The following is a 23315-nucleotide window of genomic DNA, read 5'->3' as shown; positions in this document are numbered from 1 at the left end:
TGTCTCTTTTTAATTTTCATCAGAACTCTTGCTGCAGCATTCTGAATCAGCTGCAGGCTTTTAAGTAAGATGATCATAAAGACCTTTGCTCAGACAAATAATCCACCAATCTACATTTTTCCAGGATATGCTCCTACTTTGGCATCAGTCGGTGTAAATATCCTCAAAGAGGGAGCATCGAGCCCTTAAATCTGGGAGGAAACAGTTTTGTGAGTATAAAATGTAGGGCAGAAACTTCCTTCTCTTAGTTCAAAGCATGGGCATGCCAATGATTATACAGTGTGTCATTGAATACAAGGTATTAAGTGAACACAGCAGGAACACAATTACACACACAGACAGAAAGGAGTACAAGCTGGGCTTGAGGCCAATGTCCAGGCTGTGACTGATAATCACAAGACCAGACGGCATTGAGGCGTGCTTGCATGTAGCTAAGCGTACAAAACAAGCACATCCAAAGACATTCCCACTACAAGCCAGACAGCTAATTTCTTCCCTGCAGCTCCATGTTTATCCATTTGGATGTACATGTGAGCAGACCCGTCTCCTGCTATGACAAGGTTACATAACTTCGGATGGCGGAATGTGTGTGTGTCTGAGTGTGTGTCTGGTTTGTGTCCTCCCAATGGTTAGCTGGCATCACACACACAAACACATGTTGGGTTAGTGGTTAGAAGTTGTAAAACCACCAGTGGTCAGTCATCATTATGATTCACAGCAGATGGTAAGAAATCAGAGAAGGCAGAAAGTAAAACCTTTGATAATCTTAGAGAAGAATACTTGCTGATGATATTTTGATTTCTCCCAACAACAGATATACAATGTCATTTCATTTGTACATGATAAAGGTTTCAAAATATCAACATAGGCCAAAACACTTTAAATATGGTCACATTTGTATTGGTTATGGCCAATATCTGGACTATATCTGGGACAGCAGATAATATCTCATTTCCATGACAAACAAAAATGGTTGACAATATAGAATATAAGTAAAAAATAATAAGGTCACTCCTCCAAATAAAATAAAAACAGGTGTTCCATTCACTTCCATGGCCAAAGGTGTATAACCTCCACCACCTAGGCATGCAGAGTGGTTTTACAGACATTTAGGAAAGACCAGGTCACTCTCAGGAATTCCAGCATGGCGATAGCATGGCTCTTGTACAGTAAGTCCAGTCCAGACATTTCCTCGCTACTTAATATACCCCAGTCAACTGTTAGTGATCTTATAACAAGTTTATGCAGAGTTAATAACTTTTCCCAGGCTCGCCAAACACATTGTGGCCTTCAGATTGGATTAAGAATATGGGTTAGGGAGCTTTATGGTATAGGTTTCCATATCCACCCAGCTGCACACAATTTTTACATCACTAAGTGCAATCAAAAGTGTTGGATGGAGTGGTTTAACGCATGTTTCCATTTTACTCTGAAGCAGTGGAGACATGTTCTCTAGAGTGACAAATCATTCTTCTCTGTCTGGCAAAACAGTAGCTAAATCTGGGTTTGGCAGTTGCCGGGAAAACTCCACCTGCCTGAATGCATTGTGTCAAGTGTAAAGTTTGGTGCAGAGGGGGTTATGGTGTGGGCCTGTTTTACGTGAGTTGGGCTCAGTCCCTTAGTTCCAGTGGAAGGAACTTTTAATGCTTCAGGATAACATTTTGGACAATGTCATGCTCCAAAACGTGTCCAGTTCAGAGATTGCCTTTTCCTAGTCTAACATGACTTTGCACCAGTGCACAAAGGTCCATAAAGACATAGATTCGCAAATTTAATGTGGAAGAACTTGACTGGCCTGCAAAAACGTCTGACCTCAACCTGATAGAACACCTTGGAGATGAATCAGAGCAGAAACCGTGAGCCAGGCCATTTTTGTCAAACAGTGTTTGACCTCACAAATGAACTTCTGGAAGAATGACTGAGAATTCCCATAAATACCCTACTAAACCTTGTGAAAAATCTTCACAAATGATTTGAAAATGCTATAGAATTGATATTAAGGAGCTTTTTATAAGAAGAAATTAATTAGATCTGCTATGATACATGATTTGGAGATGGTGGCACTCTATAAAACATAGGAGGACACGAGGCAAAGATGACATTTTCATTGAGAGTGACCAGGATGGACATAATTAGAAATGAGCAGATCAGAGGTTGGGCAGTTTGGAGACAAAGTTAGAGAGGCAAAGTTGAGATGGTTTGAACATATTCTAAGAAGAGATAATGGATCCATTTAAAAGAGGATGTTGGAGATGGAGCTGCCAGGCAGGAGGAAAAGAGGATGACCCCAGTGAAGCTTTATGGACATAGTGAAGTAGGACATGGAGATGGCTGGTAACAGTTCAAGAGGCAAAGAGAAGTAGAATTGTCTTAGTTCAACATATTTTTATCTCTACATTTATTGCATAAGTCATCCAGATTGTCAGGTATTCTGAAAATGGTCTTTTAATGGTCGATTATTTTTCTAATAAGGCCATCACCTGTGGAACGACCTGTTTTTGTTTGTTTTATACCATTTATTTGAAGTTAATGGAGATTTTTGTTTCATAAAATTTTCAGTAATTAATTAATTAATTTATGTATGTAGCATGGTGGTTATTTGTTATTTGTCTGCATGTAGTGTCTCCTCACCTCTGTTAGCATGATTACATTTCCTCAATTCTCAATTAATGCCCGCTAACAACATTTCTGAAGATTCAGTTTTTTTGTTTGTTTTTCTCCCCCATGGTTAGCTTAGTTCAGCTCATTCTTTGTTAATTTGTCGATTTGTTATTTGTTTTCATTGCCTCCTGTTTTATTCTTGTAACAAAGCACTATGTGTTGCTTTTGTGTATAAAAACAGACAGTTTATTTAACAAATGTAAATCCTGTAGTATCAGAAATAGTATAAATAAGCGTTTTTTGTTTTGTTTTGTTTTGTTTCTGTGTTGGGTCATCCCAAAATGAAATAACCTGTAGTTTTCTAATTATTGTTATTATAGAAGAAGATTTAGGCTGAGCTGCTGATTTATGGAATAAAATAAATAAATCCTAAAATGAACAACATTCAGTTTTTGATTAAGATAGGACCCAATTGGATGTGCTCATTGTAGTTTTGACAAAATGGGTCAGAGATGATCCCAGTCAATTTCTTTTATCATCATGTGTGTTTAAGGTGAAGAGATTTATAACACAGAGAGATAAAATGGATGCACTTCCATAGTGTCACCAACATGCTGTAACTCCCAGATGACCCTGCCTTTATGAACATCTGCCATCAATATTATTAATTCATTTGCGGGCACTTAAGAGCCATGCGGAGCCCCAACGCTGACACATGTGAGGTCAGGAGTTTAATTCTCTCTGGGACCATCCAGGTCAGCACTCCTGATACTGTAGGAACTTGAAAATAATCTGCCTTCCAAATGCTTTCCCCCACATGTGAGCTATAAAAGGATTACTAATTTCATTTCATTAAACACTTTGTGTCAAATGTTTTTATACGTACTGCCTGCCAGCTTCACATTGATATTTAATAATAAAACATGCTGCAAACGACAATATTTACTAATTATTCTACATATATTGCCAATATTTGGAGGCTTAAACATATTAGTTACTGAGACATTGTAAAACGGTCACCTTCTGGTCACAAAAAGAAGGATAAATCTTTTAGAATTTTAAAAACACGTTTAGCTTTAACCAAAGCATGTATTCATGCAATTTGCTCTTCATGTCACATTTATTTCTGGTCTGAGTTATATGATTTCATAGCCAAAAAATATAACCAGTGATGACAGATTATAACCATTGCAAGTAGTTTAGTGCAAATATGCTTGCTAGAAAACAGAGAATTAAATTCACAAAGCTATTTGCACATGCTTATGTGTCCGTCTAAATCTCAAACCGTACGTAAAGACAAATCTGCTCTTAAAATAGAGCTGCCAAGAAAATCATGTCTCTCTGCTCTTCATAACATTAAGATTGAAATGACATATTATTCTTACATACAGGTGACACTCTGCCTAGGTCTAGCTACACAACCCATCAAAAGTTTGGACATACCTTTGTCAACCAATGGCTTTTACTTGTTATTACTTTCTACATTGTGAGTATATAATGAAGACATCAAAACTATGAAGCAAGATATATAGAATTATGTAGCAAACAAAAAATTGTGAATTAACTCCAGACATCTTTTATATTTTAGATTCTTCAAAATATCCCCCCTTTGCTTTGATTACTGCTTTGCTCTCTTGGCATTCTCTCAATGAGCTTCATGTAGTAGTCACCTGAAATGGTTTTCCAACAGTCTTCAAGGAGTTCCCGGAAAGACATTTCTTCTGTTCAGTGTCTGGTGAAAACCAAATATCTAGAGAAAAAGTTTTTACAAAATGTCCCTTTAGGAGGAAAGTGTAGCAGAGGATATTGAACCCATCTAAAATCAGCCTCAAAAGCCTATCATCATCATCATCATAAAAAACCTTTTGCTTCCTCACAGAGCATCCTGATCTGGTTGTCATAGGAAACCAAACCCTCTAAAAAGCTAAAGCCATGTGATTCATTATAAGCTATTTAGCTGAATTATATTCATCAGTTCAGTCTTCATTAATTAAAATCAAAGAACGATACAGTTAGCAATCGACTGTGGCAAATCGACTGCAGTCATCAACGTAATGGGAGGCTTTAATTGTGACAGGCTCCATAACACCAAGTTTTAATTGCATGAATGTGAACCTCTTGAACCTAAAGACATCAAACAGAAGCCATCTGAGAAAATCCTGACCTGAACCCGACAGAACTCCTCAGAGGAATCAGAAAAAGAGAAAGAGAACATTTTTACTTTCTATGAGTTTTCTATGGTTCCACCTCTCAGTTCATGATTAGTGGCACAGCTGTAGCTTCTATTTAACGACTATGCAAAAAAAAAAAAAACTGCCTACAGTGTGAAACAAAGGGAGGTAAAATAAATCACTTAGGATTTGGTAACAATTCCTGCTTCTTATTAGATTAATCCCACAAAGCTGTGGAATGTAAAGGAGTTAAGCTGCCTGTGCTGATATAGAGGCAGTCTTTTCTGGCTCAATGTCCCACTGAGAGAGCCGTTGTTTGGCACGCATAATGTCTGCTTAATCCCCAGGCACCATTCCTCCTGGGCCTTCCAGGGAGGTCAACGTACAATCTACAGGAGGCTTAAGTCAAGGGTGATGAGAGAAGCTCAGTGTGACACCAGGTTCTTTGGGAAAAAAAATAAAAAAATACACAGAGCAGATGATCTGCAACAGATGGAAATTGATATAGGCAATATCCCTAGCCTACATTATAGTGGTTCCAAAAAGTAAAGGTAAAGTTAAGTATGATGTGTGACAACCATAATTAGTGAATAAATCCAGAACATGGTCTTAAATTGATATGACACTACAAAAGTAGCATTTATTCTTAAAAAGAAAAAAAGAAAAGAGAGAGAGATTCGTGGCACAAAGAACTGCAGGAACAGAAATAATTAGGTCTTCAAGAGTACAACAAGGATAATATCTAAACTTTTGTCATTTCTGATTATAAGTAAAGAAACAAGTTTCGCTTCAAGAGAAGTTTATAAGTTTAGATCTTTCATCAGCTTAACAAACCTTGAAAAAAGACCAGAGGTAATTATGACAGCAATCTATTTTGAAACTTGCCCACACTAACACAAATATTCTGCAGCATTTTCTATTTCTCCCATAATCATGCAAAGAAAGTTTATGATGAGGAAAAAAACATATTTTCAAGACTAAGTTATAGTTTTCAAAAAGTCTGTCAGAAGAGCCTGTGTCCTCTCATGCCCATGCAACAGTGCTAACTAAGCTGATTTAATTAATAAAAACACAACTAAACAAAAAAGGCATTGGATTCCCTAAAATTAAGGAAGTGCAAAAAAAAAGCCAATTTGGAAATAAAAGCATACTTATTTTCTGTAAGTCACTGATCTCTGGGCTGCATAGTTACAGCTAAAATGTTGAGCATTTTTAAGATTATGTTTTAAATTTAATTCATAAAACAAATTAAACCACAGAGAAAAGTATTAGTTTAGAAAAATTTCCAACTCATTTCAGCCTTACCACTAAACAAAAACAAAACCTGAATGGACTTTTTATGTTTACTTAAAATAATTTGTCATTTTTTTAAAATCAAAACTTGTTGTGATGAAAACTAAAGCTTTATTTAGTCCAAAAAGTGCATGAAAGAAAAGAGCACCAAACCTCTGTAATCCACTCTGGCTTTGAATCACGTTTGGCTTGTTGTTCTGAGAAAAGGTTTAAGCTTTTCATGATAATGTACCTGTGAATCCATACTGCACCGCCCATGCACCTGCTGCCGTCTGCTGCTTAGGGCTCTGAAAAAGGCAAAGCAGGAGAATCCCACTTTGTGGACACAAGGGGGCCTTGGAAACGGACCATAAAAGGATGCGTTTGTTTGTTTCTGATAAATTGGAAATTGACAAAACCATAAATCTGTTTGCTTCATTCTGTGCTGCTGTCCTAAGTAATTAACAAAGCCGTGTGCCAGCTGGCATGGACTCACCACACTCTCTTCCTCTAATAGATTAAGCCGGGCAAAGACCAGGCAGCAATGTAATGCCCTTTGTTACTGCTTAAATGGCTTTCTGTGGAGTGTGGTACCATTTGCATTACACAACAGCGCAGTGATCAAGGGAGGTTTTGTGTTTTTTTAAAAACATGGTATCATCAAAAAAAGGAGGACTTTTAGGGTTAAACTGCATTGTTTTATTATTCCAAAAAGATTAATTCATATGAAGCATCCAAATTTTTAGCATATTCAGAGGCTAAACAACACACCACAAAATCATAAGCAGACAGTTGCAAACACACAGACATCTGCTTCTGCTTATTGGAATCTCCTATGAAAACTTTTAATTAATATATTTGCAGCTTTTAATTTAAATCAGCATCTCACTCAAAACCTATATGCTCAGCCAGTTGGAGCGTCATCATCTGGTCCCCAAAACAATAAAAAAAAGAGGACTTACCAATCTGTTGTCGAACAGAAGTCTCTCATTAGTCAGTGTACCACAAAAGGTTGGCTGCAGGAAGGAAAAAGAAATGAGACTGGGTGAAACAAAAAGAAAACATCTCAATTCCATGCCATGCCTCAGAAGTTTAAACATGAGGCCTTTTTATACCTTGTAATTTTAATAAATTATGGTCTCCAAAGCACCAGCTTCAACAAGCTTTCTTTGTCCCCTAAAGTGGTTCTAAACAATGTACACACTCCTGTTATACCGGGGTTTGTGATTAGACCATAACAGTCATTTCTAAATGGTTTTCCAATTTGTTATTTATCTTGTACAGTTCAACTGAAAAAAATATATATTAGAGAGATGCCATAAAATATTTGCAGTAAAAAAGTTCTTTACTATGAGTCTGCCAACATGACACATCTTGACACTCCACCTTTGAAAAGTTCTCAACTTCTATCAAATTGCGAGATATCAAGATATAAGAAAGCTAAGCAGCTGCTTAGGGCCCCATACCATCATAATCAACCCCCTCAAGAATGCTATGAGCATATTTAAATGGAAGTGGGCACACTGATGAAACTATTCCATGTTCAGCCCTGAACAAGGCCCTATGCAAAGTTTTGCTCCCTTATTTGAGACACGTGGAGAACGCAGCCAGTAGCCAACATGTTTAAACTACCAGCAGCTCCTTCAGTGGCCTCTTAGCAGCTCCACTGACCAGTTTCTGCCTTGTCTTTTAAACACTTTTGGAGAAATGTCCAGCTTTCGTTCACACAACCATGTCAGAGGGGGGCGGGGCAACCGTCAAATTAGGGTCAAGGATACTTTTTTCAAAATAGGCCTGTTTGTGAAGAAATATTTTACCCAGTTTAATTATTTCATTGATTAATGAGTCCTTTGTAAACTATAGTTTTAGATACAAAATGCAGTTGTGGAAAAGTCAGGGAAACCAACTAAGACAGCTGAACTTTATTTCAGTTTGACTTGATTCAACATAATTGATGGCAGGTGAGGACTCAAGAGGACTGAATGCTGACAAGCCCGAAAGCACTGTGTTGATCATGTTGTTTGATTTCTCCAGTGTTTTCATACCTCTCAGTCTGGATGTCTGAGGGATAATCTGGAGCTGTCCCACCTGTCCCAGTGGATACTGGACTGCTACACTGGCCGCCAGCAGTATGTGAGGACACAGGGTTGTGTGTCTGACAGGCCAGTCTGCAATGCGGGGGCCAAGCAGGGAACTGGGCTGCCACTGTTCCTGGTCGCCCTCTACACTGCAGCCTTCGCCATCAACTCCTCGGACAGCAGTCTACAAAAGTTCTCAGATTTGACCTCATCACAGGTGAGGACGACTTAGAGTACTGACAGTGGACACAGGACTTTGTGGACTGGTGTCACGGGAACCACCTCCTGATCAATGCAGGGTAAACCAAGGAGTTGGTGGTGGATTTGCGCAGGTGCAGACCCATCACACTGACGTTGGTGAACATCCAGGGAACTGATATTGAGATAGTGTACTCTTACCTGGGTGTTCACCTGAACAACAAACTGGACTGGAGTCACAACACTGATGCTCTTTACAGGAAGGGTCAGGGCAGACTCTACCCACTGAGGAGACTGAGGTGTTTTGGAATGCAGGGGGCACTCCTGAAGACCTTTTTAGACTCTGTGGTGGCATCAGCCATCTCCTATAGTGTAGTATTTTGGAGCAGTAGATTATCTACAACTGAGAAGAAGTGGTTAGATAAGCCACCAGGGAGCCCAGCTGTGTCAGAGGATGCCCCCTGGACACAGTGCAGTAGTGGGAGACAGAAGGACTCTAGCCAAAATAACGTGCAATAAGCTGCTGCAAAACTGGAGTGCTGCTTTAATAATGGACTGCTGCATCCTAGTTGCACAAAGAGCATTACCACAGGACATTCCTCTTAGCAGCTGTTAGACTTTATAACCATCTCAACAAACTTAAATACAAACGGTGGTTGCACCGCTACTGTTATTTGCACTTTTCATTTTGTGTGAATTATCTGTTGTTTATGCATAGATATACCTGCACATGTTGTACATTTTTTTTAAGTATCCTACTCAATTGCACATTTCTTTGAATTTGAGCATGTTTTTAAATAACTTTCATATGCTTTAAATTTAAATCTGTACAGTCTCTTGTTTTTTACCTTTGAGTGAATCTGCATGCCTCCATATGCCTTTCACCTTGCTGCTGCTACACCTGAATTTTCCCACTGAGGGAGAATAAAGGATATTTCTATTCTAGCCTAAATGGACCAGGAGTTGCTTCAGCAAAGTTTTACATTAGGGGTACACACTTGTGCAACCAAGTTATTGCATCACCCCCCCCCCCCCCCCCCCCCCCCCCCCCCCCCAACAGATTTGTTTTTTAGTTTAATTGTATGGAATTAAGGTAACATTATATGTGGAAATGGTCTATTTCCATTTCCAGATGATGGATTCAACATTACTGTGTGAAATGTGGAAAGCTTGGTATACTTTTTTTATCAACTCAGCTCAGCTGAATGGGAATACATTACAAATTCTAGCTAACATTGTAGCCACATCATAAAGCCACTAAACAAGCTTTCCCTGCAGCTTCAGCCATGTTTGGCAGGCACAAGTGGAATCTGAGGAAAAACAAATTCCTGGAGCGACACAGCAGCCCTGCAGCAACCTGCTGAGCTGTAGGTAGCTGCACCGCACTGACTGTGCAGGGGGAGAGTAATGATGCTAATAAAAATCTAAATTTATTAAAGTGGGACAGGTGTCCTTGCAGAGAGTAATGGCAGCCATCTGTATTTAATGCAGACTTGCATGTGAGCGCCACATACAGGCTAATTAAGGCTTATGGTTTCAATACAAAAAGAGCCAACAGAGCAGAATAAAGAGCTTTCCTTTGCAAGTCCGATGACGACCTGACACTGGGAAAGGAGTCAGATCAGATGCAGGCGTGTCATCTTCAAACAAAGAAAATATTTCCCTGCTTTGCTCTGAGCAATTGAGAAGTGAAAACACAAGACTATTTATTCAGCCTGTCAGGTTTGGATGCAAACCGCTGCTGAAAAAGCTGCTGCTAGAAATAAAAATAAACATTATTTGTGCTTACCACTTAAAACAAAATATTCAGATTTAACTAAATCAAAATCTTCTTTCTTTATTCCAATGATTACCTGTCCCATGTGCTGCTGTCTGGGTGAGATTTCACTCCACTTTTTTCACCACAAATTGAACCCTGCTGGGGATTTATAAGCACAATCCTGCAGTTACATGCTGCTGCATAACATAGGCCTATTACCCAGCTGGAATCAGTGTCACACAGGAACAGGAAATCAATGGAAAAATAATTATCTGTGTGTTTCACAGCACATAAGTCTGCCTCTTCCATGCGTTTCTGCAGAAAAACAAACTTGGTCAAGTGAAGCCCTCCTCTCGGGAAAATGAATTGTCCAGAAGCATTATAATGTATAGAGAAAATCCTCTTGGAGTATATTAGTGAGAAAAAGGATTAAATCCTGGAAGCTGTGAGCTGTTTGTATTATAAAATGCAAAGGGTCAAAGGATCAAGAAATAAAATTATATTTAACAAATTCTGCATAGTGCATTCTTTCACCTTTTATGGCGCTAAGCATTCCTAATATAAATGTTTCCTAAAATGAAAAGGTAAATATTTCCCTGACAGTATGTAGATTTTGTTTTTTCATTTTCTCAGACCACCTCCTGCTTTTTAAACTTGGTGTTTTGTCTCAGCATGACCAGTAAAAATAAAAATGTCTTAACCTGAGTTGTGTCAGTGCGCTAATTGTTCCCTGAAATCATTAATCCGTATTGGTTATTAAAACCGTCTCAGACTGAGTTCTATGAATCATTTATGAGCTGGAGCAGAGACTAATTGAAAAGAAAGAACAGATTGTGGTAAAAGGTCTTTACCTCAGTGTGCTTTTCAAAATTTGTGAGGCAGAAAGATGCAAGAGGTCTCGCCGCGGGGTAATTTGTTTTTCTTTTTACACCAGCGGTACAGCCAGAAATTATTAGAATATTTAAAATGTAACTGATTCAGCTGATTCAAAATGCTGCAGCAAGAGTTCTGATGAAAATTAAAAAGAGAGATCATATTTCTCCTATTTTAGCTTCCCTTCATTGGCTCCCTGTTAAATCCAAAATAGAATTTAAAATTCTCCTCCTCACATATAAAGCCCTTAATGATCTAGCTCCATCATACATCAGAGATCTGATTGTTCCATATGTTCCTAACAGAGCACTTCGTTCTCATACTGCAGGTTTACTGGTGGTTCTTAGAGTCTCTAGAAGTAGAATGGGAGGCAGATCCTTTAGTTATCAGGCTCCTCTCCTGTGGAACCAGCTCCCAGTTTTAGTCTGTGAGGCAGACACCCTGTCTACTTTTAAGGCTAGGCTTAAAACTTTCCTTTTTGATAAAGCTTATAGTTAGAGTGGCTTATGTTATCCTGAGCTATCTCTGTAGTTATGCTGCTATAGGCTTAGACTGCTGCAGGATATAATGACCACTTTCACTCTCTTCGCTACATTCTCATACTACTCTTCAATTTTGCATTATTTGCTGTTATTTCAGCTTTTAACTTTATGTTCTCTCTCTTCTCTTCCTAGAAGCTACACCTGGCCTGACTCTGTGTCTACCTGTGACATCTTCATGGAGAGGGGCATCGTCCAAGCTTTTGCTGGCAAAAACTTAATGCCCACCCTCTACTGATGATACACTTGGCCCTGTCTTTCAGTGTTTAACCCTGTCTCTCTCCTACTGACTGAGCTTTTACTGTGACTAACTCTATGTGCTCCCTTTCATACACTAACCTTGAAAACTGGCTCAGAGTTTATCTGTTCTTTCTTCCTAGATGAAACGACTAAAGGAGCTACATCCATTAACATGTACTTTTCCTTCCCATAGAAAGGACTCCTGGATCAGTGCTTCTTTGTTCTCTTTGTGTTTCTGCTCTGTTCTCTCAAACCCCCAGTCGGTTGTGGCAGATGGCCGCTCACACTGAGCCTGGTTCTGCTGGAGGTTTCTTCCTGTTAAAAGGGAGTTTTTCCTCTCCACTGTCGCTACATGCATGCTCAGTATGAGGGATTGCTGCAAAGTCAACGCCAGTGACTGTCCACTGTCTCTACATGCTCATCCGGGAGGGGTGAATGCTGCAAGTCACTGACTGGATGCAATCTGCTGGGTTTCCTTAGACAGAAACACTTTTTATCCAATTTGAATAAATAACTGAATCTGACTGTACTGTTCAATGGTTAGTTATTAATTGGAATGCATGTGCCTAACTTGAAAGCTATATGATTCAATTGAATTGACTTAGCCCATTTTATAGTTACCCACCTTTCACACAATGCAACAGGAAACAACACTATCCAATTATTTTTACATCTGCCTTCCTCGCTCCCTGTTGGATGGAGTAAGGGGGAGTCAGGTTTTAGTCTAAACCGGCTCAGTTATGGTTGAGGTGCAAACACAGCCTCCATTTCTGCTACCTGTATGACCCCTTCTCTTTTCCAATGGTTATAATCAGTCTGACAGAGAGAGGTATCCCAATCCTTGTGGTTTTTAGTATAACAATGGCCACCAGTGGGCTCTAGATTGACAAACGTTATCAGTTTATTATTTTACTTAGTACCCCTACACATAAGCCATTCTAAAATGGCCAAACTCTAACACTCAGTAGTTTAATCTAACTTCCCCAACAACCCTGAAGTGCCTTGACACGACATGTGTTGTGAATTGGCGCTATATAAATAAAACTGAATTGAATTGTCTGAGTAACCGTCTCAAGTACAATGTGGTGATTTTTACCACCAAATTCTGCAAATGTCTCCAAAGAGCAAACATTTGCAGTAGTTTTCCACTGAGGAAATGCAAGAGTTTAAAAGTAAAAAATATGACAATATCAGGTAAATTAGAATATTCCTACTACAGTCTAACTAAATGATTTTATGTCTTTAATTCAAACAGAGAGGTTATGTTACAGAACTTGGTCAAGGTTTATGTAACTTCTGGACAGCTGCCCAGTTTACCATGACCTCTCTGAACATCATTCTCAAAATCCGGGTCATGAATGGATCAGGCCACAGCGCAGCCCAGTGATTGTAGATTTGTAATCTGTTGGTATTTTGATCAGCTCTTGTATGTTTCAGCTGCCACGTGGGCCGGTTCTTTAAACCCTGAAAAGGCTACACAGCTGTGAAAAAGTATTGGCTCCCTTACAGATTTCTTTACCTTGCTTTTTTGTCACACTTAAATGTTTCAAATTACTAAACCGTTATTAGATAAAAAACCATCAGAATAAATGCAAAAATCAGTTTTATATGAGGATTTTATTTATTAAGGGGGATAAAGTTATTCAAATCAACCTGGTCCTGTGTGAAAAAGTAATTGCCCCTGTTGGGATTATGATTATTGATTAATTAATATTTATCAATAATTATAATTGAAAATCATAATTTGACAACATTCATTTCTTAATCAAAAATCCTTATTTATGAATCGAAACCAAAGATATAATCTGGGGTTGTAATTGTGGCTCAAAGCCCTTGATAATTACAATTATTAAATTCTCGGTAGTAGTTGATAACTATTACTAGATGTCACTGTTTAATCAACCATTTCTGCCGAAACGTGGGGAACTTTGACCTTATTTTGACTGACAAATCACTCTTGCACAAAATAAACACAAACGCCTTCTCTTTATCTATGGGAATATTTATTAAATCAACAGCTCTGATAGAATTCGCTCTTCCGATTCAATAATCTTCACCTAATCAAACATGCAAAGTTCTACACAAAAAGGGTAAAATATCTAACTAAACAAAATAAAACAGCATTGAGTGTGTATGAAATCAAACCAGCAGTTATGGCAGTTATGGCAAAAATACAAGAGGATTATGGTGTTGAACGAGCGCCACCCCAAAGTGTAGCTCAGTGGGACACAGGCAGTCATAAAACTTCCCCCAAGCAAGCAAAGGATAATAAAACTTTTGGCGGCAACCAGTAAAACACGAAGTTGAAGACAAAGAGAATGGTGAGTTTCACCGTAAGGTTATTATAGCAGCTCAGTTTTACGGCGCACCTGCGCTCAGGTGTTCGCACAGTAAAAACACAACTTGCGAGACTCGGCGGCCTCAGAAATCAACAGCAATCAAGTTTCAATAAACAATGGCATGCACATACAATTTAGAACACATTAGACTATAAGTGGCGATTCTAAATCGCGCTAAAATTCTACTCTATCCTGCCCAAGCTATTTCTAATAAAGAAAATAAAAACGAACAGTCTTTACTTGATGTAGTTTTCCTTGGACAGAGAGGTAAAGAAGGGGGGGAGAGTTTCCACACGTCCGTGGGTAACTCAGGATAGCGGTCCATCCTCGTCCTTTTGGCCTCCTTGGCAGAAAGGTGAAGAATATGACGGACCGTCACTAGTCGACTGGAACAAAAAAAAACAAAGAGGAACTTTTCTTCTCTTTGAAACCTCCTGGTTTTTTGGTTACGTGTTAAATCCACGTCTTCGATCGGTAAAGTTGAAACTTACAAGCCTTTTTATTCTTGTAAGCTTAATTCGCTTAGTTTTCTGGCCAATGGGAGAATGAATGAAAGTCCACGTGGGATTTCTTCTCCAGAATGATGCGCTTCAGATGCCAGTAACCGCGTCTCGGTTCCAAGCTCATTAAAGGGCTCACTTTACTATATAGCCCACTGTGACGTCAGAACTGGGACGCCCCGTCCTATCAGCCGCGGTACCTGCTGGGATTTTTAGTAGAGGCTGACATTTTTTCGGGAATCCCGAAAAATAAAACAGCATTGAGTGTGTATGAAATCAAACCAGCAGTTATGGCAGTTATGGCAAAAATACAAGAGGATTATGGTGTTGAACGAGCGCCACCCCAAAGTGTAGCTCAGTGGGACACAGGCAGTCATAAAACTTCCCCCAAGCAAGCAAAGGATAATAAAACTTTTGGCGGCAACCAGTAAAACACGAAGTTGAAGACAAAGAGAATGGTGAGTTTCACCGTAAGGTTATTATAGCAGCTCAGTTTTACGGCGCACCTGCGCTCAGGTGTTCGCACAGTAAAAACCCAACTTGCGAGACTCGGCGGCCTCAGAAATCAACAGCAATCAAGTTTCAATAAACAATGGCATGCACATACAATTTAGAACACATTAGACTATAAGTGGCGATTCTAAATCGCGCTAAAATTCTACTCTATCCTGCCCAAGCTATTTCTAATAAAGAAAATAAAAACGAACGGTCTTTACTTGATGTAGTTTTCCTTGGACAGAGAGGTAAAGAAGGGGGGGAGAGTTTCCACACGTCCGTGGGTAACTCAGGATAGCGGTCCATCCTCGTCCTTTTGGCCTCCTTGGCAGAAAGGTGAAGAATATGACGGACCGTCACTAGTCGACTGGAACAAAAAAAAACAAAGAGGAACTTTTCTTCTCTTTGAAACCTCCTGGTTTTTTGGTTACGTGTTAAATCCACGTCTTCGATCCTTAAAGTTGAAACTTACAAGCCTTTTTATTCTTGTAAGCTTAATTCGCTTAGTTTTCTGGCCAATGGGAGAATGAATGAAAGTCCACGTGGGATTTCTTCTCCAGAATGATGCGCTTCAGATGCCAGTAACCGCGTCTCGGTTCCAAGCTCATTAAAGGGCTCACTTTACTATATAGCCCACTGTGACATCAGAACTGGGACGCCCCGTCCTATCAGCCGCGGTACCTGCTGGGATTTTTAGTAGAGGCTGACATTTTTTCGGGAATCCCACGGGTCACGGGATTCCCATGGGAATCCCGCAGGATGGGAGACAGGATCAGTAAAGATCACGTGATTGGGACGGTACAGAATAAAAAATGAACGGGAGCAGACGGGAGCAGGAGCTAACTAATAGGAGGGAAAATAAACTAGGATCAATTGTCTTTGGAAATGTAAAACTGAGACTTTGTTATAAACTTTAAGAAAAAAAAACTCGCCGTTGTGTAGTTTTTTTTCCAAGAAGCATATAGTATAATGCGAGTCAAACGAACTACACAACCCACAAGCCAACAGTGCTTCTGATCGACGTTTTCCACCTGCGTTTGCTCCCTCCATTCTGAACGCAGGTGGAGAACTGGACGTGGTAAAATTGGATTTGCAACGTAAAGTCAGAAGTAAGGACTTATCTATTAAACTCATAGAGCTGACAGGAAAGTCACAAATATTACCAAACTTCAGGAGAGTTGAATGCAGCGGTGTTAACACGCAGTCTGCTGCTTGTAAAATGTACATAGTCGTAATCAAGTTCACCAGTGATTAAGGACACTTGTAAGACAAATTCTGGATTGAATCAGTCTCGCATCTCTTCATTCATCAAACGAAAAGTACCATCACGTGTCAAGTCTCATCTGACCAACAAAACTGCTCCATGTGCACTAAAGATTTAAGAGCCTTTTCCACAGTAGAAAGGAAAGGTCCCGCAAGGGGACATGGGGGAATATTTTTTTTTTTTGCGTCCCCACGCATTACTTTTGCGTTCGCACACAAAAGTTGTTAATCGCCTTGAGAAAGCTGTGTATTTTGGAAGAGCAGCACATTTGACAAACTGCTCACAAAACAAACAACACTGATATGGCATTGATATGGCTTATTTGTCATATATAGTTAACATGCAGTCAACGATGCGATTAAATGCTTAGGATAAGAAGAACCGTTCAACTCACGATAAAAACAAAAACACTAATGGCGTGCAAAAAAAAGTACACATCATGCATCAGCAATAAGCAAATAAAGTGTCACAGATGTGATTTCATGCAGTATTATTGTCCAGAGTTCAGTAGTTTGACAGCTTGTGGATAATAACTGTCTGATTGAAGATCATTTTATTTAAGGCCGTTTTCAAAATAAAACTCAATAAATCTCAAAAACGGGTCTCCCACAAAGTATTGCGAGATAACGCAAAGACTATTGCGTGAGAACGCAAAAAGTATTGCGTGGGAACGCAAATGTTTTGCGAGCGAACGCAAAAGAAAAAAAATTCCCCCTTTTCCCCTCGCGTGCTCCGTATAGAAAGGCTTCATCAAGGGAAGATATTAAATAAATACGTTGTGAAATAGAAAAAAATTTAAAGTACTATTAAATATGCAATTTATTTTAATACATCATTAAATATTAAGTGTACCACTAATTACGTCATCTCATCTTTAAAATTATACTTAATTATTCAGTGGCACATTTAATTGCATAATAGTCCATTTCATAATATAATGGTACATTTATTGTTTCTAATGATGTATTAAATAAATAAATAAATGGTACCTTTAATTTAATGGCACATTTAATGTTACATTTCTTTCATGTTACATTTACTTCACTTATGGGACATTCACAACATTTATTTATTTAATATTGATTTTATTGTACTAATTTTGTCCAGTTTGACCCTCCATTCTTGAGGCCTGTATCATGTCAGAATTTGAATCAGGTGTTCTGGAGCAGACACACATCTAAAACTTGCAGGGAAGGGGTCCCTGAGGACCAGTGCTGTGAACCATTGAGACCAGGAACGTGCACAGGTAGACACGAAGTGGTGCTAGAGCATCTGCCCTTTTATCCTATGGACAAAAAAGTGCCGTCTTGAAATCTTTTTTTTTTTTTTTAACAGTGTACAATGTGGGGCCCGAGGTAACATTCTGAATTTAAAGGCCTATACCAGTGCCCCACGTTTTGAAATTTTGAGCGACAACTACCACCCCGCCTCACCAACACACATACGTGTCCCGCCTCGTGTGTCTCTCAACGGAGACGGGCTGCGTGCAGAGCGAAGAGTTGGACCTGCGCTGGTCCAGCTTACCTCTTCTCTCCTCCCCTCCGCCTTCAGATAGAGCCCTGTCCTGCCGACAGGCCGGCTATCCATCCAGGAAACAAACAAAACGAATATACTTGCTTCCCAAACTTCAGATGAAAAAGTTAAAACTTCACCTGCCACCATTTTATCGAAACAGAACAGGCCAATGAATGGCATACCTTTACCCGCTATGTCTTGTATGGCCGCCACCATGCGCCAATAGAATGTCTACGACTTAACTCTTAAATTAGAAGAAATAAATAAATTCAAATCTATCTCATAGATGTGCGTATTACATTTGCTATAATGGTCCCTGATGACTTCTGTTTGACTCATGTTTTTTTAATTGCAAATACGGCCAAATGAGCTGGTTACCATTACTATTCATACACTAGGCTACTAAAAACACCTGTAATAAAGTTCAGTAAATGTGGGGCATGTAGGCTAAGTTGTATTTTCTACTTCTGTGTGTGTAAAAACTATGATGTAATCAGAGTATTTTATTTTCTAAATAGCAGACATCTTATCAGTTCTCAGGATTTGTAATCTCATTAATTTTTATTCTCTAAGAATAATTTCTGTCATATAACACTGGCTACATGCAGAAGTATAGATGATTCTTCTTATGATCATTCTCAGTCTTCATTTTGACTATAAAGATTTTATAACCCATTTTCTGGGTATAGTTGATTTCTGAAGATAACTCATTTAGTGTGACCTACCTGGTTAATTTGGCAGTGTAACCTGCTTTGCTACAACATAAGGTTATTTGGTGCAGAAGACATTTTGTGATAAAAGTACAGAATGATATAGTCATAGTCAAGACAAACACGTTGTGCTCAGTGTGTAAAAAGAAAGAAATTTGACTCAGGAAGTTCAGGTTAAAGGCTGGTTGTGAGTCAGTAATCTAACTTTTAATCAATCTAATGTTGCCTTAGTAATCTTAAGAATTTTGTCAAATGCATTCTTGTTTTGAGTTTTTTTTCCTGCGTGGTCACTTCCTGAGATCCCACAGGACAGTTTGTTTTGGGGGTGCTTAGTAATACATATAAATTATGTTCATGCTGTGCCTGTAATAAATCTCACACTACAAAGGCAGCCGACAGCTCCATGTGCCGCACAAGGTGCCCTTTTTTTCCACTCAAGCACCTGAGTACGCCACTGATTGAGATGCAGTTTCTAAATTGTGACGCTAATGCCTTTTTGTCCTTTTGTTCAACAAGTACAGTTCTCTTACTAGGTGCATTTCTCTTTCGTTCCAGCAACTTGAAACATAAAAGTAATATCATTGTTCAAAGGAAACAATTACTTAATAAATGAGTAAAATACAACTATGTACATTTTGTTTATTCAGCTAAGATAGGCATGGTCTGTTTCCTTGTTTGATATTTTATTATTTCTTCATTATTATTCTTTTTACTTTAACTGGCCTTTACTAGAGCTAAAAACAGCGGGATGGGAGTGGGAGTCAATTTACCAGGAGTGGGACGGGACAGGATTTCTTTTGTTATGCTGGCCTGGGATTGGGATGGGACAAGACATTTTTCTGTGGGAGCGGGATGGGACAGGAGAGAAAATCCACTCCCGTGTCACCCTCTAATTTGTAGTAGCGGACTCTCCTGGGGTACAAAATGGCCGATAACGCCGGAAGGCATAGTGGCATCCAGCAACTTACAAATGGTCCAATATCAAGCAACACATGGTCCAACACCCCCTAGACTCATGGGGCAATTACAAGTGTTTGTGATAACTGGCGACGAGTGTTTTATGTCGCTGTGGAGAAACTTTGGCCCACTCTTCTTTGAAGAGTTATTTCAATTTAGCCACACTGGAAGGTTTTCTAGCATGAATGGCCTGTTTAAGGTCACGCCACAGCATCTCAATTGGATTTAAGTCCGGAGTTTGACCAGACCACTGAAAAGGCAGGGGGTTTTGTCCTCTGGACTCTCCCTTGGAGGCCATTTTTGCCATCTTGGTGAGTTATCTATGAGCTCTTGGTGTCATGTTTGGAGGTTGTTGACGAGGACCCAAAAGCAAATATCGGCAGGTGCATGATGGAGTGCAGAATGATGGATTTTTTGTTTGAAAACATAGAAACTTGCAGAAAAAGACACGAAGAAAATCAAAACGGGAACCAGGATGAGAACAAAAGTATAATCCAGCATTGAGACAAATAAACCAAGGAGCTTAAGTACTGAGAAGAAGCGATGAATGACATGAAAACCAAGTAAATACAATCAACAGGCAATGAGGAATAACAGGGACAAGAGAAATTGAATGGAAACACAGATCATCCAACTAACCAAAAGCTAAGAACTAATACCAACCTAAGTGTCCAAACTAAAATACACAGAGAAAGACACATGAAATAACTAAGAAGCTCAACACAAAGGAATGAACAAATATGGAGACACCTGGATGACAATAACACAAAAATGATCTAAATACAAACACAAGTGAGAACCAAAACACAAACAGATGAGGATCATGATACTTTGAGTAATTTTGGTCTCTCCTGGGAGGTTCCCCAGTGATTCATGTTCTTCACATTATTATTTGAATTTAAGGTTGACAAAAAAAAAAAAACAGAAACATCGTTCAGGAGCCAAGATTTATTTATTTATTTTTAAGAAAAGGCACAGCACTTCACATTTCCTCACAGTTAAACACAAACTCACCCAGGTTTAGTTAAAATTCACTAAACCGACGATGGGTTCGGACACAGTGAAGGTGTGTGATTAGCTTAGAAGGAAAACTAACTAGAATTAGGCTGAATTATCATGTATAGACTGCACAGATGATTTGTTTGGGTAATATTCCAGTCTGAGTGAAAGAGATCCAATGGAGATGCAGTGAAAAAGCTAATGAAAGTTTTCAGTGATTGGACACATGACGAAACAAAGAGACAAAGACACTGAAACAGAAAAGAGAAGAAGACAGAGAAATGGGGGTAGAACAGATCAAATCAGGTTCCTCTTAGTGTTTGGTCCTGAATGAACCTGTTTGATTCTGTAAGTCTGTGCTGTACCATCTTCAAAGACCTTGAGCTGCTTCCCATTGTGTTCATTAACCTCTGAGAGCACAAACACACAATCTGATTCACATGATAGAGGGGAACCTTTTCAGCCAGGGCTTTCTGCTTTGAATAAAAGCTATTGGTCAAAAAATGCCATTTGAAGCCACTTTTAACAAATGCCTTAAAAAGTACTTGGAACAAAGACTTGGAACAAAACTGCATGTTTTGGTTTGCTCAGACAGAGACTAATGTTGCATCACGAGTTTCAGTGTCTGCTGTGGTTTTCACTCCTTTATTTAATCGAACTTTGTGCTACACAAAATTTCTCTGGATTAAAAATCTACAGTTGTTTCCTTATCATTTTTAGACAAGTCATTAGGAGCCATTATGGGAGGTCCAAAGAGCAACTTGAGGCTCTGGAGCCTCAGGCTACAGACCTCTGGTCCAGAATGATATATTAACTGTACTGACACGTTCTGTGGGAAGACTTATTAACTCTGCTGGACTGTGAACATGAAGGACACCTGTTGGTTTACTCGTCTGCAGGTAGCACCTCAGTCAGGGTAACCTTTTTTCCTGAAAATAATCCATGTCCAAATGAAGGATCTTGACCAAGTTTACTGAGTCAACACTTGTTTTCTGCTGCAGCAAAGCGGCATTTAGATTCAGCTCCGTGGCTTCATGTGACTAACAGCAGCAGCCAACTGGAAACTCAACAGAAGCCAGAAAATGTGATGGTCAGTCTGACATTTGAAGTGTAATAGATTATTATTTCACATGTGGAAACAGAACATTATCTGTACATAAACCATGTGATGTTTTTGGTTGAATTGTAAACTGAAGCTGTTTTGTGTGGCCTCTGTGCCGTGTTTGGTACAGTCAACTATGTGTGGATGTCGTGTTCTTTAAAGCGTGAAGAACACAGGGGAACAAAAACAGAAATGTTTAGTTATATAAGGTTTCAAGAGTTTACTGACCTGCTATCTGGAGGAAAGGCCGAGTCCAAGAGGCCGCAGACTGCGACACTGCAGGGAGGAGAAAGAAGAATCATGAAGAAAACCAAGGAGAAGTTGAAGTTAAAATGCACTGTGTTTATGTTTAACAGTGAAATGTGCAGTTTGCACATATCTAGTTTAAAAGTTGGAGGAGAATAAAAACTAAACTTTTTCTTGTGTTCCTACAAGATAAAGAACCTTTTTTGAATTTAAAGCATTGCACTTAGATGCTTTTTAAAATGGAAAAGACAGGAGAACATGCCTTTCAAGTATTAAAGTATTAAAAACATGTTTATAATGTTTTATAATGTTTATAATATTTACCCCTATAGAAACAGTCTACAATCTGTAGGACTGCGCTCTACAGATGCCAGGCTTGCAGCTTCGCTTAGGTTGGAATCTTCTACACTGCCGTTATTTAGTCTGCCCTGTGTTTATCCATCACAGTGTCCAAACTACAGCAAACAATCTGGTCTGCAGAGAGGATCAACAGGGCCAACCTTCCACCGATCCAGGACTTGTACAGGTCTAGGGTCAGGAAAAGGGCAGCTAACATCTGCAGACCCCACACATCCTGGACATGCACTTTGCAATTCTTTTTTTATAAATATATTGATGACTTCATTGAGAGTAAAGTGGAACCAAAGTCAAATGTGTTTATTTACATAAACCTGTCGAACAAAGCTGATTCTTATTCTGATTCTGAGCCTCATCAGAGGGCATATTTTAATTTATTGAATTGTATATTGTTTTGTAAAATGAAAAAAAGAAATTTAAGCTAAAACTTTTGCAAACAACAATATTCGGTTGATTTCCATATATTCTCTATGAGAAACTGGCATTTTGGTGAATCTAGAAGCAAATCTGGAAACGATGACAAAAGACAAAAAAGGGCCCATACATGATGGAGACAGAGACTTTCCTTTTAAACAACATCATTTAAGCTGCTGGATTCCCCACTGGTTAAAAGCTACATGCAGCAAATGCAAATTACAAATAAACTGCAGGCAGTCTGACATTTGAAGTAAACGTGTGAGGCGTTTTATTAAAAGGTAATGTCAGAGCACCAAATCCTGGGTGTTTAAATGAGTGTTTGAAAGGCAGAAGACGCTCCCAAAAGAGTATTTTATCAAGAAAAACCAAATCAGTGAGCTAATGAACTGCAGCATGGACACACACTCTGAACACAAACAATAACATCATTTTATCTGCAGAATAATATATTTATGTGCCACACAACCATAAATTGACAGTGACACACACACACACACTCTGCCGAGCGGCAATGATGTTTACAAAAAGTAATTTACTCTAGGCTGTTAGCTGCAACAAACCTCTAAGTCTACAAAGATATGATTTCATCTCAGAGCAGACAGAAAATTAGATCTCCACAAAGAACCTGGTTTTGATTTCACAAGCTGCATCATCTGGATGTTTTTGAAGACGTTAAGAGAGAA

General features: G+C 39.0%; 1 protein-coding gene across 1 annotated transcript in view; it reads right to left on the bottom strand.

Moving 5' to 3' along the window:
• rasgef1ba (RasGEF domain family, member 1Ba) overlaps positions 1-23315 on the bottom strand; it is a 123447-nt gene that overhangs the window by 73382 nt on the left and 26750 nt on the right. Inside the window, exons 2-3 of the mRNA XM_047381490.1 lie at positions 21841-21888; positions 7007-7060 (exon numbers count right to left, since the gene is read on the bottom strand). The gene's annotated coding sequence lies outside the window, so the exon portion shown is untranslated. The remainder of the gene's footprint in view (positions 1-7006; positions 7061-21840; positions 21889-23315) is intronic.

The sequence above is a fragment of the Girardinichthys multiradiatus genome, chromosome 12 (assembly GCF_021462225.1).
Source record: "Girardinichthys multiradiatus isolate DD_20200921_A chromosome 12, DD_fGirMul_XY1, whole genome shotgun sequence".
NCBI lineage: Eukaryota > Metazoa > Chordata > Actinopteri > Cyprinodontiformes > Goodeidae > Girardinichthys > Girardinichthys multiradiatus.
Note: the sequence above shows the minus strand (reverse complement) of the source record. Positions and strands in the feature narration are given on the sequence as shown.